Here is a 12542-nt window from a genome sequence, read left to right on the forward strand (position 1 = left end):
TTTTAGGGTTTGGTGTCTCTCAGTTTTAATCCGTTTATTTTTATCCTTTTATCACTAATGTTCATTTTTTTTTTGGCTGCACGGCCTGCAGGATCTTAGCTCCCAGACCAGGGAGCGAACCCCGTGCCCCCTGCGGTGGAAGCGTGGAGTCTTAACCACTGAACCACCAGGGAAGTCCCCCTAATGTTAATATTTTTAGGCTGTTTTCAAACATTTTTTTCTTTGACGCTGTTGATTAACCTTCACTCTCTGAGTTTTTTTATTTTATTGCATTGTTTCTGCTTTTGCTCACCTTTTATTCCTCGGTCAATTTTAAGTTGGCCTCAGGAGGGTCTTGCCCTCTCACTGGCTACTTCCTGGGGTTCCCTGCAGTCGGGGGGGGGGCGCCCCGTGACGGGGCAGCCCCTCCGCCGAGCTGCCATGGACAGGGGCTGGGGGAGCAGGCCGCAGCCACTCCCAGGCCTGGGTCTCTGGCTGGACAGAGGCAGGGGGACAGGGACACACCCAGAAGGGAGGGAGCCAGAGAGAGGCCGCAGGAAGAGGCACGGACAGAGGGGCACAAGAGGAAAGGAGGAGCAGGCCGGCCCCACGTGTGGTGCGGGAACCGAGAACGCTGTTCCTCCTCAGCCTGGGAGCCCTGGGCCGGGCGCTAGATGGATGACTCACGGCCCTGGCTCCCCTCCGAGCCCCTCAGCTGGGCCCACAGGGGGCCTGGCTGGCTTGACTGTTCCCAGGCGCCCTCACACTGCCCCATTGTTCGGAGGCCCAGAGAGGAGAAGGGTCTGGCGGTGGGCCCAGGATGGCGGGAAAGGGGCCCAGCCCCAGCTCTCCTGCCCCTCTTGGGCAGCCTTGACAGACAGGACAGGGGACAGGAGCGGGTGGGGGAAGGCTGTCTCCATCCAGCCATGCTGCCACCCTCCCAAGGCTGGTGGTCCTGCAGGATGCTGTGCCCTGGCCCCTCTCTCTGAGCCGCTGTCCCTGCCACAGCTGGGAGGCAACACTCAAAGGCAACCGGGCTCAGTCTCAGGCTCAAGGCCGTCACCCTGCTGGTGCTCAGCCACGACGACGGACAGCTCGCACGCCTTCCCTGACCGCCTCGTGCTGTCCCCACCCTGCAAACTTAGGTCACCCCAGGACACCCTGATGCCCCACAGTCAGGCTGGGGAGTGGTGCCCTCAGGGGACCTCAGAGCCCAGAGCAGGGCTGGAGGAGAGGGCCTCTGCTGAGGCTCATCCCGCTGCTCCCTTCCCCCAGGCCCACCCCCTTCCACTGGCACAGCAGCCTTAGAAAGCTTCCCCAGATCCCACAGGCAAAGTGCCCGCGGGGCCCTTGTGGACAAGGCAAACGCTCTCATCTAGCCCTCAGCCTAACTAAGCCTCCCAGAGGCAAGGTGGCTCCTGATGGTCAGCAGAGCCAGGGGTCAAGCTCCCGAGTGCCAGCCCCTAAGTCCTCCTCCTGGCTGGGGAAGCCTGCACCAGGTGGGGGAGGGGCATGGCTCGGTGGTGCTACAGGGACACCCTCCCCTCCCCAGGCAGACAGCCATGGGGTCACACCACTGTCGCCAGAAAAGCCAGCAACAAGGACTGGGGGCGCGGGGGGCGGAGGGCAGAGGCAGTACGACCAGAGCCGGGTGCTACCCCACGTCTGCCTTCCCCCGGCCCTGGCGGCCCCTCAGCGTGAGTCACTGACTCCATCCTGCTCAGCTGAGCCCCTGCGCCCACCGCACACCTAGCCCTCCTGCAGGTCCGATTCACCTGCTTTTGCCCAAGCTCCTTACAGCCCCAGCTGCGGTGCGGTATGTGCGGTGGGGGGCAGGAGGTAGTCTTAAGACCCCAGAGTGAGCTTTCAAACCACAAACCAGCCCCTGCTCAAAACCCTCCCATGGGGGCTTCCCTGGTGGCACAGTGGTTAAGAATCCTCCTGCCAAAGCAGGGGACACGGGTTTGAGCCCTGGTTCGGGAAGATCCCCCATGCCGTGGAGCAACTAAGCCCATGTGCCACAACTACTGAGCTTGTGCTCTAGAGCCCGCAAGCCAAAACTACTGAGCCCACACTCCACAACTACTGAGCCTGCGCTCTAGAGCCTGCGAGCCACAACTACTGAGCCCATGTGCCACAACTACTGCGCCTGCACTCTAGAGTCCACGAGCCACAACTACTGAGTCCGCGAGCCACAACTACTAAGCCCACGTCTCACAACTACTGAAACCTGTGCACCTAGAGCCTGTGCTCCGGTGGCAAGAGAAGCCACCGCAATGAGAAGCCCCCGCACTGCAACCAAGAGTAGCTCCTGCTCGCCACAACTAGAGAAAGCCCGTGCGCAGAAACGAAGACCCAACGCAGCCCAAAATAAACAAATAAATAAATAAATTTATAAATAAGTAAATTTATTTTAAAAAAACCCTCTCAGCCTGGCCTCTCCTGCCCCCTTCCTGCTCCCACCCCAAGAAGGCCCTACCCCAAATGGCACCTCCTACACCATTCTTGGGGGCCACCCCCCTGCAGGGCGAGGAGGTTCCTGCTGCCTCTGCAGGGCTGGGCCTGGGGCTGCCTGTGGGGAGGGGCCCCTGCGGGTCCTCCAGGCGGCAGGTGCATCAACACGGAGGCCACTAGGGTGGGGCCGTCCACTCCTGCTTTCCAAGGCCTCGCTCTAACTACCTGTAGGTGCCCGGCTGGCAGGAACCTTGGGCTTGGGGCAGGGTCTCCTAGGTCCTGTGTGTGTGTTTCTCAACACTCTTCCTTCCCCAGTGACTTTCTGCCCCCAGAGCAGGCACGGCCACCACTGACCACAGAACTTCACCCTCCTGGTCACATTCTCGAGAGAACGGAAGGCTGATCTCAGAGAGCTCCCGTCCCAGGTGGCAAACCTTCCAAGGCTGGTGCCCAGGAACCCCAGGATGGCTGGGCAACTCAGGGATGGGCTCCATGCCTCACTCCATTTTATAGCAAGTGGACACCAGGGCCACCGGCGCTGAGGCCCAGCTGGGCCAGAACCCGGGCCCTGCGTGCAGCCTGGGGCTCCCCCTTACCCCACCCTCAGGTCCAGGACACCTCTTCTGACAGAAGGACCGGGCATCGGCCTCCTCTGGCAGCTGCAGCCCAAGGTCTGGAACCAGATTAGGCTGGGTCCTGGTGAGGCCCCGAAGGGAAGTGATTCCAGAGTCTCCTGCCCCCATGGCCCACCCCTGAGCAGCTCCCCTGTGTGGCAAGGAGCCGGCACTGGGGGCCCCAGCCCTGGTGCAGCGAAGTGCCAGGGTGGGGTCCCCTGGAGCAGCATATCCTTCCCCCTGGGTGAGAGTCCAGAGAAGTCAGGAGGTGGGGGTTTGGGGGAGGACTTCGTGGGGTCCGGCTGGTCAGTGGGGCTGCAGCAGAGCATCGACAAGCTCCCGAGATGGGGGTTGGGGGGTACGTGGTGGTGATACCTCCTGCGGGAGGCTGAGGCTCTATCCCCAAGTGCCTTCGGCCCCGCCAAGATCTGGGTGAGTCAGCAGGGAGGCTGTAGTGGCCTGGCGCTGACCCTGGGGGCTCTGAGGCCGTCTCGTGCATCCAGCTCACAGCCGGGCACTACCATGGATCTCGCCCAGCATCCAACAGCCACCCTGCGCTCCTAGAGGTTTCGGGCCAGATGGTGATGGCAATGGGAAGCCGCCTCTCGTCCTGTGCTGAAGGGCAGGGGACGCGGTCACTCTGTCCTCTGCCTACCGTGGTCAAACCCACCAGCTGATCACTGACCTGCCTGCCAGGGCCCGGCCCCTGGCACTGTGTCTGCCTGGGCATCAGGGGACCCAGAGGCTCTGTGCCAGCTGCCCCTTGAGAAAGGGTCTTCCTTTTCTGGCCTCAAATAGGAGGAGAGGAAGCAGCTGGGGTTACGGAGGACATTCCTCAGGAGACAAGGTGAGTTTCCTGGCATGCCTCCCTCCCCCTCCCACCTGTCCACGAAGGGCTCCCAGGCTGGCTTTTCTGGCTCCTTCCCCACCACTCTCCTACTGGTGGCAGATCTAAACTTGCCAGGCCCCATCTGGGGCACTGGGTCTCTGGGACACAAAGACCAGGTCTCCGCTGTGGCCGGTGGGTCAGGGGAGCTCAGGCTGACCCCAATCTTGGCCCCAACGTGTGTCTCTAGGAAGGAACAGCCACGGAGAAAGGAACAGCTTCCACTTAGGGTGGAGCGCCCCAGACTCCCCGCCTGTCTCCCCATCTGAACCACTGCTGGGGCCCCTGAGACCAGGTAACTGCAGTGGTGACTATTAAGGGCTGTGGCTGATGGATCCCAAGGCTGGGAGCCATGATAGAAACCTGTAGGGGTTCACACAAGGCCAGAGCACAACCACCCACTGTGATCTGATTGGAAACGTCACCAGCCGGGCAGCAGACTCCTTCCACGATAACGGGGCACCTGTGTCTCTGATGTGGAAGCAGGAGGTAAACACGCCGGGCTTCAGGTCTGTGGGAGCTCCTGGGATGCTCTACAGGGGGTCGTCCCTCTTCTGGGCCAGACCCATGTGGGCACCGCTGGGCAAGGGCACTCAATTGTGTCCCTGTCCTTCATGAGACCCCGGTTGGGCAAGGAGAAGCAGATAGGTAGACAAGGTGACCAGGGAATGGGCTGGGGCTTGCAGAAGGCACCCGGGAAGCAGGGGCAGGGGCCAGGGAGGGTCCCTGAGCACCAAGCAGGACAGACACTTATGCCTTTTATTAAACTGCTTCCGAGGGAGAGAGTGGCAGGGTGGGCTAGACAGGCTGAGCTGCTACCTGTCCACGCCTGGCCCTGGGCTTGGTACACAGGGCACCCAGCATGAACGAGAGGAGCAGAGGTCTGGGGGCAGCAGCTTTCTGAAGAGCACCCACCACTGCCCCAGGAGCAGAGCTCGTAGTGGGGCGGCACGGGCCCAGGCGCCCAGCCAGGGCCCTAAGTGGACTGTGGGTGCTGCCCCTGGCTCCCAAGGCTTTGGGGTCAAGCCAAGGCCTACCCTGATATTCCAGGCCCCTAGGTCGACCCCTGACCCCACATCACCTTGCAGGGGGCAGCCAGCAGTGAGGGCTGGGGCCACAGGGGCAGCCGGGGTATGAGGACACAGAGCTCTCTAATGCCACAGAACAATGTTGCCAGATTACAACATCCCCTTGGGCAAGGCTAGAGGAAATCCCCCAAATGGAGCTGCAGGGTCAAGGGCAGGGAGGCCCCAGCCTGGGACAGGGCTCAAGATCCCACGGTGGGGGCTTCTCTGCAGCATCTCATTTAACTTTTCTGAGGACACCATGAGTTATAACTGTTTTTAATCCCATTTCACAAGGAGGGACCTGAAGTCCAGAGAGTCACTGAGACTTGAAGGGGACAGGCTGCTCCAGCGCTGGGAATGCGGCCCCCAACTACTTCCTGGGAGGAGCTGTGCTGGCTCCAAGAAGCCCCTGGGAAGCCTTCCCTGGGCTGGCTCAGCCCCAGCCGTGGGGCAGCCCACCCTCCTCCCAGCAGGCATGGAGCCAACTTGGAGCGCTCACCCGTCAGCCTGGCAGCTCCTGGAGACAGGGACCTCCCCTGCCTCTGCAGGTTCCAGCAGGCAGACGCCCCACACCCTAACCAGCGGCCTGGAACGTGGTTGGCAGTGGGCCGCCCCTACCCTGGGCTCAGCCAGCATGCAATAAACATCTGATTCACAAGGAAGCAGAGGGCACTTCTCGGAATTGCAGCACAGTTGTAGGGGAAGGAGTACGGATACCAGGAGGGTGCCCTGCCAACCCCTCAGGCCCCACCGACCTCCCCAGGCCACTGCCTCGGCCACCGAGCCCACACCCTTCCCAGAGGCCAGCAGGCAAGGAGCACTGGAACCCGCTGTGCCTAGCCCACGGGGGCCAAGGATCAGTCGCCTCTGGACCGGGGAATGGGTGAAAGAAGCGCCAGTCCTGCCAGCAATTTCCAGCGTGGTTCATGACCTGGGATGGGGACGGGCAGGGGCTAACCTGCAGGTGGCCCCAAAACTGGAACTTCAGAAGTTCTGCTGCCCAGGGAGAAGCAGGGCAGTGGGGGGACCTCAAGCACCGTGAGGCACACCCGCCGATGAGGGCCCATCCTTGTTTTGCACTTCACTGGGATGGCGCCTAGAGTTCAAGGGCAGCTCAGGAGCCTGGCCCCCGAGCCCAGATCCTTCAGTGTGGCCCAGAGCCAGGGGCTTCTATCACTTGAGGGTGGAGAAGTGTAATTCACTCAGGAGGCTCAGGTCTCCTGGCCATGGCTGAGAGGCAGCTCCATTTCTCTCGGCATCATCCTGGCTGCCCTCCGGTGCCTAGGCCCAGGGGTGGTAAGGAGGCACCACGAGAGTGCCCTGCCAACCCCTCAGGCCCTGCCGACCTCCCCAGGCCACTGCCTCAGCGACCAAGCCCACACCCTTCCCGGAGGACAGCAGGCAAGAACCCAGAGGTGGGCGCTGCTGAGCCTGCCTGCCTGAGGCTACAAAAAGCCCAGAATGCTCCCCCTCCCCACCTCTGCGACTTAAGTGGCCCACATGTGGGACTGTCCCCAGCCCTTGGATGACTGGTCAGGGCCACTGGAGAGATCCAGAGGCCTTTTGGAGACAGGCCACCTACCTGTGGGTAGGATTTCAGCGTCCTGACAGCCCCTCTCCCTGCCTAGGCCCCGGTGCACTTTCATCCATGCCCCCATCCACACTCTCACCACAGCCGGTGCACACCAGGCCACTCTGGTCAAACTGGTCTGCCACCCTCCCCTCTGCCAGCCTCTGGCTCAGTCTGTTCCTACCTTCATGGTCGTCCACGTGGCTCAGACAGTCCTCCTTCTGATCGCAAACCCTGCATTCACTGGCCACCTGCCACCCACCTCCCTCAGCCAGGCTGCCGACTGCTGACCATGCTACCTGGGGTTATTAGAGAACCACATATGTGCATGCCCAGGCCTTACTGAGGCCATCTATTAGCCAGCCAATGAGGGGAGAGTGGGGCCTGCCAGTCACTGACCCTTGGTGTCCCATGATAGAGCTTCAAGGACAGAAACCAGGAGGACCCAGGTGGTTCCCTGAGCCTGGCCACTCATAAGAGACCCTGGCCTTTGCTATGAGACCCAAGTGGGCAGGGACCTAGGAGTCTGCCCTTTGCCCCAGATCTCTCCAGGCCCAGCCCCACCCCCACTGCCAAGCAGAGGTGGCCCAGCTATCCCTGCTCTCCAGCCCTAAGGGCCAGGGAAAGCACCCCCAGTGGCTCACAGTTACTGAACACCAATCATGTGCCACCATCAGCCCCTGGACATTCAAAACCACCTATAAGGCAGAAAGTAGTTCACTACCCCCATTTTACAGATGAGGAAACTGAGGCTCAGCAGTGTGAAGCCCCCTGGCCAAGATCACACAGCTAGTAAATGGTGGCAGCTGGATTCAAAGCCAGGACCCAGCCACTCTGTGTCTCTCTGTGCTTCCTCAGGCTTCCCCCATGTAGGCCTGCAAGCTTGCGGGCATCCATGTGGGGGGAGGGATGGTGGGGGCTGACTCAGCATCTCACTTTCCTCTGTCCATGTGAACAGGAAGGGCCAAGGGAGGTTTGGAGCCGCCCACTCTCCTATCTCTCCCAGGCTGGCCTCCTTGTTGGGCTCCTCACTGACTCTGCAGGCCTGAGGGACTCCCCAGAAAGGCCAGGCCCACTGTCAGCACCCCTCTTTCCTGATGGCCAACAGGGACTAGCCTGGGCCATCTACGCATCTGTCCTTCTGCCTGCCCCCTCTGGCCAGGGTGTGCCCCAATACGGGGCACAGAGCCAAGTAATGGAGTGGTGGCTGGCGGGGGGGCAGGGGAGGGAGGGGAATTTGACAGAATTCTCACCTTGGAGCCCCCATCCTGGCCTCCTGGTCTACCTGGAGTGGAGCCCTGACTCCCAGAGGGCCCTCTGCATGGGTTCCCTGGGTATTGGACACAGTGGGAGGAAAGCCAGGAGATAATAGAGCCCAGCCCCCTCCTCTGGTTTCGCAGAGCCTGAGCCAGAGAGGGCAGAGGGCCGACCCAGGGTTACACTGAAATCAATGCTGGGCTAGACTTAAACCTGGAAATCTACGCTGACTCCAGGACTTGCCATGCTCCCTTGGCTGTCAAACTGTCGTGAAAAAATTCTACACATCATCATCACAGCAAGTAACATTTCCTGAGCCCCCTCTGTGCTAGGGCCTGGTTACCTGTCTCATCAGCAAGATCACATGTGTGTCCTCGACTCGGCAATCCCAGGGGTCCCACACAGAACCCCGTCCCAGGCCAGGGTCACTTAGAGGGGCCCTTTACTCAGCATGACCACCTGACCAGCAGGCACGGACGTCATCAGTGTTGACAGATGGGCAAACCGACGCACAGAGAGAGGATGTGAGGCGCTCAGGGTCCAGCAGGGCGGCAGAGGGAGTGAGCTCCAGGCTCTGCAGCGGGGCTCAGGCCCCCTCAACACCCCCAGTGGGAGCACTGTCAGCACTTCACCAGGGGAAGCGGAGGCCCAGAGCAGGAGGAAAGAGCCGGGCTGCTGGGAGGGGCCGGCCCACATGTGGAAGGACAGCTGTCTCTGACCCCCAACTCTCTGACACTCGCTGTCCCCCAGAATAAGAGTCGCAGACACCCCCAGAGCCACTGGGCTATCATTCACTCATACTTCAGTGTGAGTCAGCTCCAACAGGCAGCTTTTCTCCACCCTTCGTTGCGTGACTTGAGGGAAGGAAACTTTGGATAACCGGGAGGAGGTAGAAGCAAATTCCCCGCCCGGGCCTTCAGAGGCCGGGATGTGTGTGTGGGTCGTGTAATGCGGGCCTGCGGAGGTCTGCGAGCCCCAGGGGCCTGGGGAAGCGGAGGCCAGAGGGACGAGGGGGACGCGGGACAGACGCGACGCCTTCGCCCCCGCTCCTAGGCCTCCAGGGTGCACCCCGCTCACCCCTGAACCCTCGCGCTTCCTCGGGCAGTGGCGCCGCCAGGCCCGGCGCGCACTGGAGCTGACCGCCCCCCCTCCCGCCCTACGGAGAGAACCCTGGCCCCGGGGACTCCGGCCAGCCCGGGAGACTCGATCGCGCCCCGCCCGTCTGCGCCCCGCTACCGTACCTTACCTGCCGAGGCTCTGCTCCCAGCCCGCGGGCCCTACGTCCTGGCGGTGGCTCCCGGCTGGGCCGCCAGGCTCCCGCCCTCCCGGCGGGTAGCCAGGAGCCAGGTCCCGCCCGGAGCTGTGCCCGCCCCTTCTGTCTGGCCCCGCCCCGCCCCATCCGCCCGGCCCCGCCCCTTCGGCCTGGCCCCGCCCGAGGCTCTGGGCCACGCCCCTTCCATCCTACCCTGCCCCTTGAGTCCCCTCCCAAAGAACCTGGCCCCGCCTCCTCGTGCTCCCTGGGCCCATCCCACCAACTCCTTTCGCAATGCGGAGGTCCCAGACGCAGCCAGCCGTCCTCGGAGTTCGAGGTTGGGTGCGGGGTTGGGGGGGTCAAGACGTCGGAGTCCGGGGAATCCCCTCCTTTCCCCACTCCTGGTCCCGGGGAGAAGGCAGGAGTTGGCTGCGGGTGTGGACACGCCATCCCTGCACAGCACACAATAGATGCGCCGTAAGTGCAAGTGGCACCTGGTGGCCCCACTGGAGAAGGTGCTGCCCACCCCCAACCCACTGATCCTGATCCTGCAGCAGGAGGCGGCCTCTGACTCAGGTCAGGAGGCCAGGGGCAGGGGCAGCGGATGACCCTCCGCCACCCCCAGCAGAAGAGGGCTTGCTGGGAACTGAACCTCTGGAACCTCGCCCTTGTTTCAGAAAGGTCTCTAGGGCACTTTTCAGCCACTTCCAAACGGGGACACAGCCCTTGTAACAAGTCTGGACTCCCAGGGCCCAGGGTTCTGGTTCCAAGAGTGCGAGGCCCAGAAAACAGGGTACTTTAAATTTTACCTCCTGGGAGGCGCCCATCCAAGGCCCTTCCCCACAGCCATGGGGGGAGGGGGGACACAAGTCCAGCTTTAGACCCAGGTTACCCTGTTTAAGGGGCAGGGGCCTAGGGAAAAGGGGGCTTGTCAGATCCTGTAGGGGAAAGGGCTTTCTGGGAGAAAATGGCTTCCTGAGGGGAGCCCCAAGGGGTGGGGTAAGTGGTAGAGATAGAGTGAAGGTATTCTTGGGAGAGGGAGCAAGGCCAGCAAGTTTGTAGGGGACTGGAGCCTTCCAGGGCAGGGGTCAATGGCTTGGGGCATGATGCGGTGGAGGGGATGGGATCCCTGGTCCCAGAGCCTAGGAAGCTGTGAGCAGGGGAAGGGCAGGATCTGGCTGGGGCCTGAAGGGGCTGGGAGGGAGAGCAGAAGGCCAGCCCAGCAGAGGCTGAGCCTTGTCCGGGTGGGAGGCCAAGGTCTGCCCCTCTGTGCTGCACTGGGCACAAAGGGTCAGAGTCCAGCAGGGCAGCAATGGCAGGGGCTGGACCAGCTACTCCAAACCAGGCAGGATGGGGGGCATCCAGGGGCTGGATTTGGGTTATGCTGAGGCCGAGGTCCCTGAGAGGCTGGACGAGGCATAGCCAGGCTATCGGGGTGCTCAGAGTTGCAGCTGGACAGAACTTGGGCCATGTCACTGTCCACCTGTCCCAGAGCTGCCCAGCAACGGGTCCCACGCCCCAGAAAGAGGAGACCTGGCTGCAGCAGCACACTCGGGGTCAGAGAAGTTAACTGAGAGTGGGGGGAGGTGGGAAAGGCCAGAACCAAGTGGCTGTGTCCACTGGGAAAAGACCAGGACCAAGGCAGGACCACTGGAGAAGAAGGACAAAGCCAAAGAGGGACAGCTGGAGGCAGGCGAGGCTATGGGAAACTATTTAGCCAACAGGGCCTCAGTTTCCCCATCTGTAAAACCTGGGGGGGGAGGCCCATTTGCTGGAGAGGTGGCAGGAGACTTTTTTTTTTTTTTTTTTTTTTTTTTGCGGTACGTGGGCCTCTCACTGTTGTGGCCTCTCCCGCTGCAGAGCACAGGCTCCAGATGCGCAGGCTCAGCGGCCATGGCTCACGGGCCCAGCCGCTCCACAGCATGTGGGATCTTCCTAGACCGGGGCACGAACCCGTGTCCCCTGCATCGGCAGGCGGACTCTCAACCACTGCGCCACTAGGGAAGCCCCCAACAGGAGAATTTTGATGAAGGGTGGGAGCAAGCAGAGTGCCCAGCACCCCAGCCCTTCAGACCCCAGGGTTGACAAACATTCACCCAGCCTGGCCCAGGGCCACCCCTCACTCACAGCACAGCCTGGCTCTCAGGGCTGGACTTGGACCCCAGAGATCCTGAAATCCTGCCCCTCGCAGCCCCCAGAGGCCATTATGGAGGTGGCTTGGCTCAGCCACCATTAGCACCCCACGTGGTCACCTCACTCTTGGAACAGGGCTCCACGTGGAAGAGGCTTGGTGTTGGCTCAGCCGGGCTGGAGCCCCTGACAGAGTGCTCACTACCTCGGGGCTGGACACGTGCTCCCTGATGTCTGGTTCAGCAGACCCGGCACGGAGACGCAGGATACCCCGAGAGGATGCAGGGAAGTCCCCGCCCCTGTGGCTCATGGGAGGGAGCAGATGAACACACGAGCAGTCTCCACCATGTCACCATGTCCCGGGGTGGGTGACTGGGGAGGGGGACATCAGTGCCTCCAGCCAGGGCACGACCACAGGGCCCAAGCTCCGAGGAGACAGGGCAGACCAGGACGGAGAGGCCTCACCATCAGGGTCACTGCAGACAGTTTGGACAGACCAGGTGCCCCAGAGAATTATCACCCAGGAATGCAAACTCACCTCCAAACGGGGTGCAGCCTCCACTTTGGAGGGAACCCGACAACTGAGGTTACGTTGTTCCAGCCCAACCCCAGCCCTGTGGGGGAAAGGGACCCTGCTTAGGACCTCAGGGCAGCTCGGAGCAGGCTGTCGAGTCAGGAACTGCAGGAGGCAGAGGCCAGAGGAGCTGGGCACCCTGGGGGTTCCCGTTGGAGCTGGCAGGCCTGGTGTGGGTAAGAAGGAGGGTCTCCCCTCTGGGAGGGTGTGCAGGCAGGCCCTGTGCTTCAGGTGAGCAGAGGTGAGGCAGAGACCCCTGTCTGACCAGGGGAGAGGTGTGGAGGGCCTCTGCAGAGCATGTCCAAGTTAAAGGCACACAGGTGACAGCTGAGCCATATTCTCGGGACAGCCAAAGAGCAGGACCTGTCCCCCTACCACACCCACCGCTGGGTAGCCATGGCTGCTGATTTGGTGGGCTGCACCAGGGCCCAGAACATGCAGAGGCAGCTGCAGTCTGGGGTGGGGGACAGGACCCTGCTAAGGTCAGTGCGGGGAGGGCACAATCTGCTGCCAGCCCAGGGGTCATCACCTCCCCAAAAGCCTTGGGCTTTAAGCGGCACCTGGTGAGCCCTGCCCAGGCCCAAAGTCACTGCCGGCCTCTGCGCTTCCCGCGTCAGGCTCACGATCCGTGGCCTACTCACTGGCTCTCCCTGGGTGTCTCTAAACATCACAGGCTTAACACATCTGAAAGTTAGCCCCTCATTTTCCCAACCTTCCCCTTCTCGGCACCGAAACCTTGGAGTTTCTGGCCAGCCAGTC

General features: G+C 62.0%; 1 protein-coding gene across 1 annotated transcript in view; it reads right to left on the reverse strand.

The window, feature by feature from the left end:
* The window catches only part of SH3BP2 (SH3 domain binding protein 2), a gene marked incomplete at its 5' end in the record, with an annotated part of 45852 nt that extends 36664 nt beyond the window's left edge, over positions 1-9188 (reverse strand). Inside the window, one exon of the mRNA XM_081229279.1 lies at positions 9074-9188. The remainder of the gene's footprint in view (positions 1-9073) is intronic.
* Positions 9189-12542: the final 3354 nt, after the last annotated feature.

This window comes from Mesoplodon bidens (assembly GCF_964165515.1).
Source record: "Mesoplodon bidens genome assembly, chromosome: 1".
In the NCBI taxonomy this organism is placed as follows: domain Eukaryota; kingdom Metazoa; phylum Chordata; class Mammalia; order Artiodactyla; family Ziphiidae; genus Mesoplodon; species Mesoplodon bidens.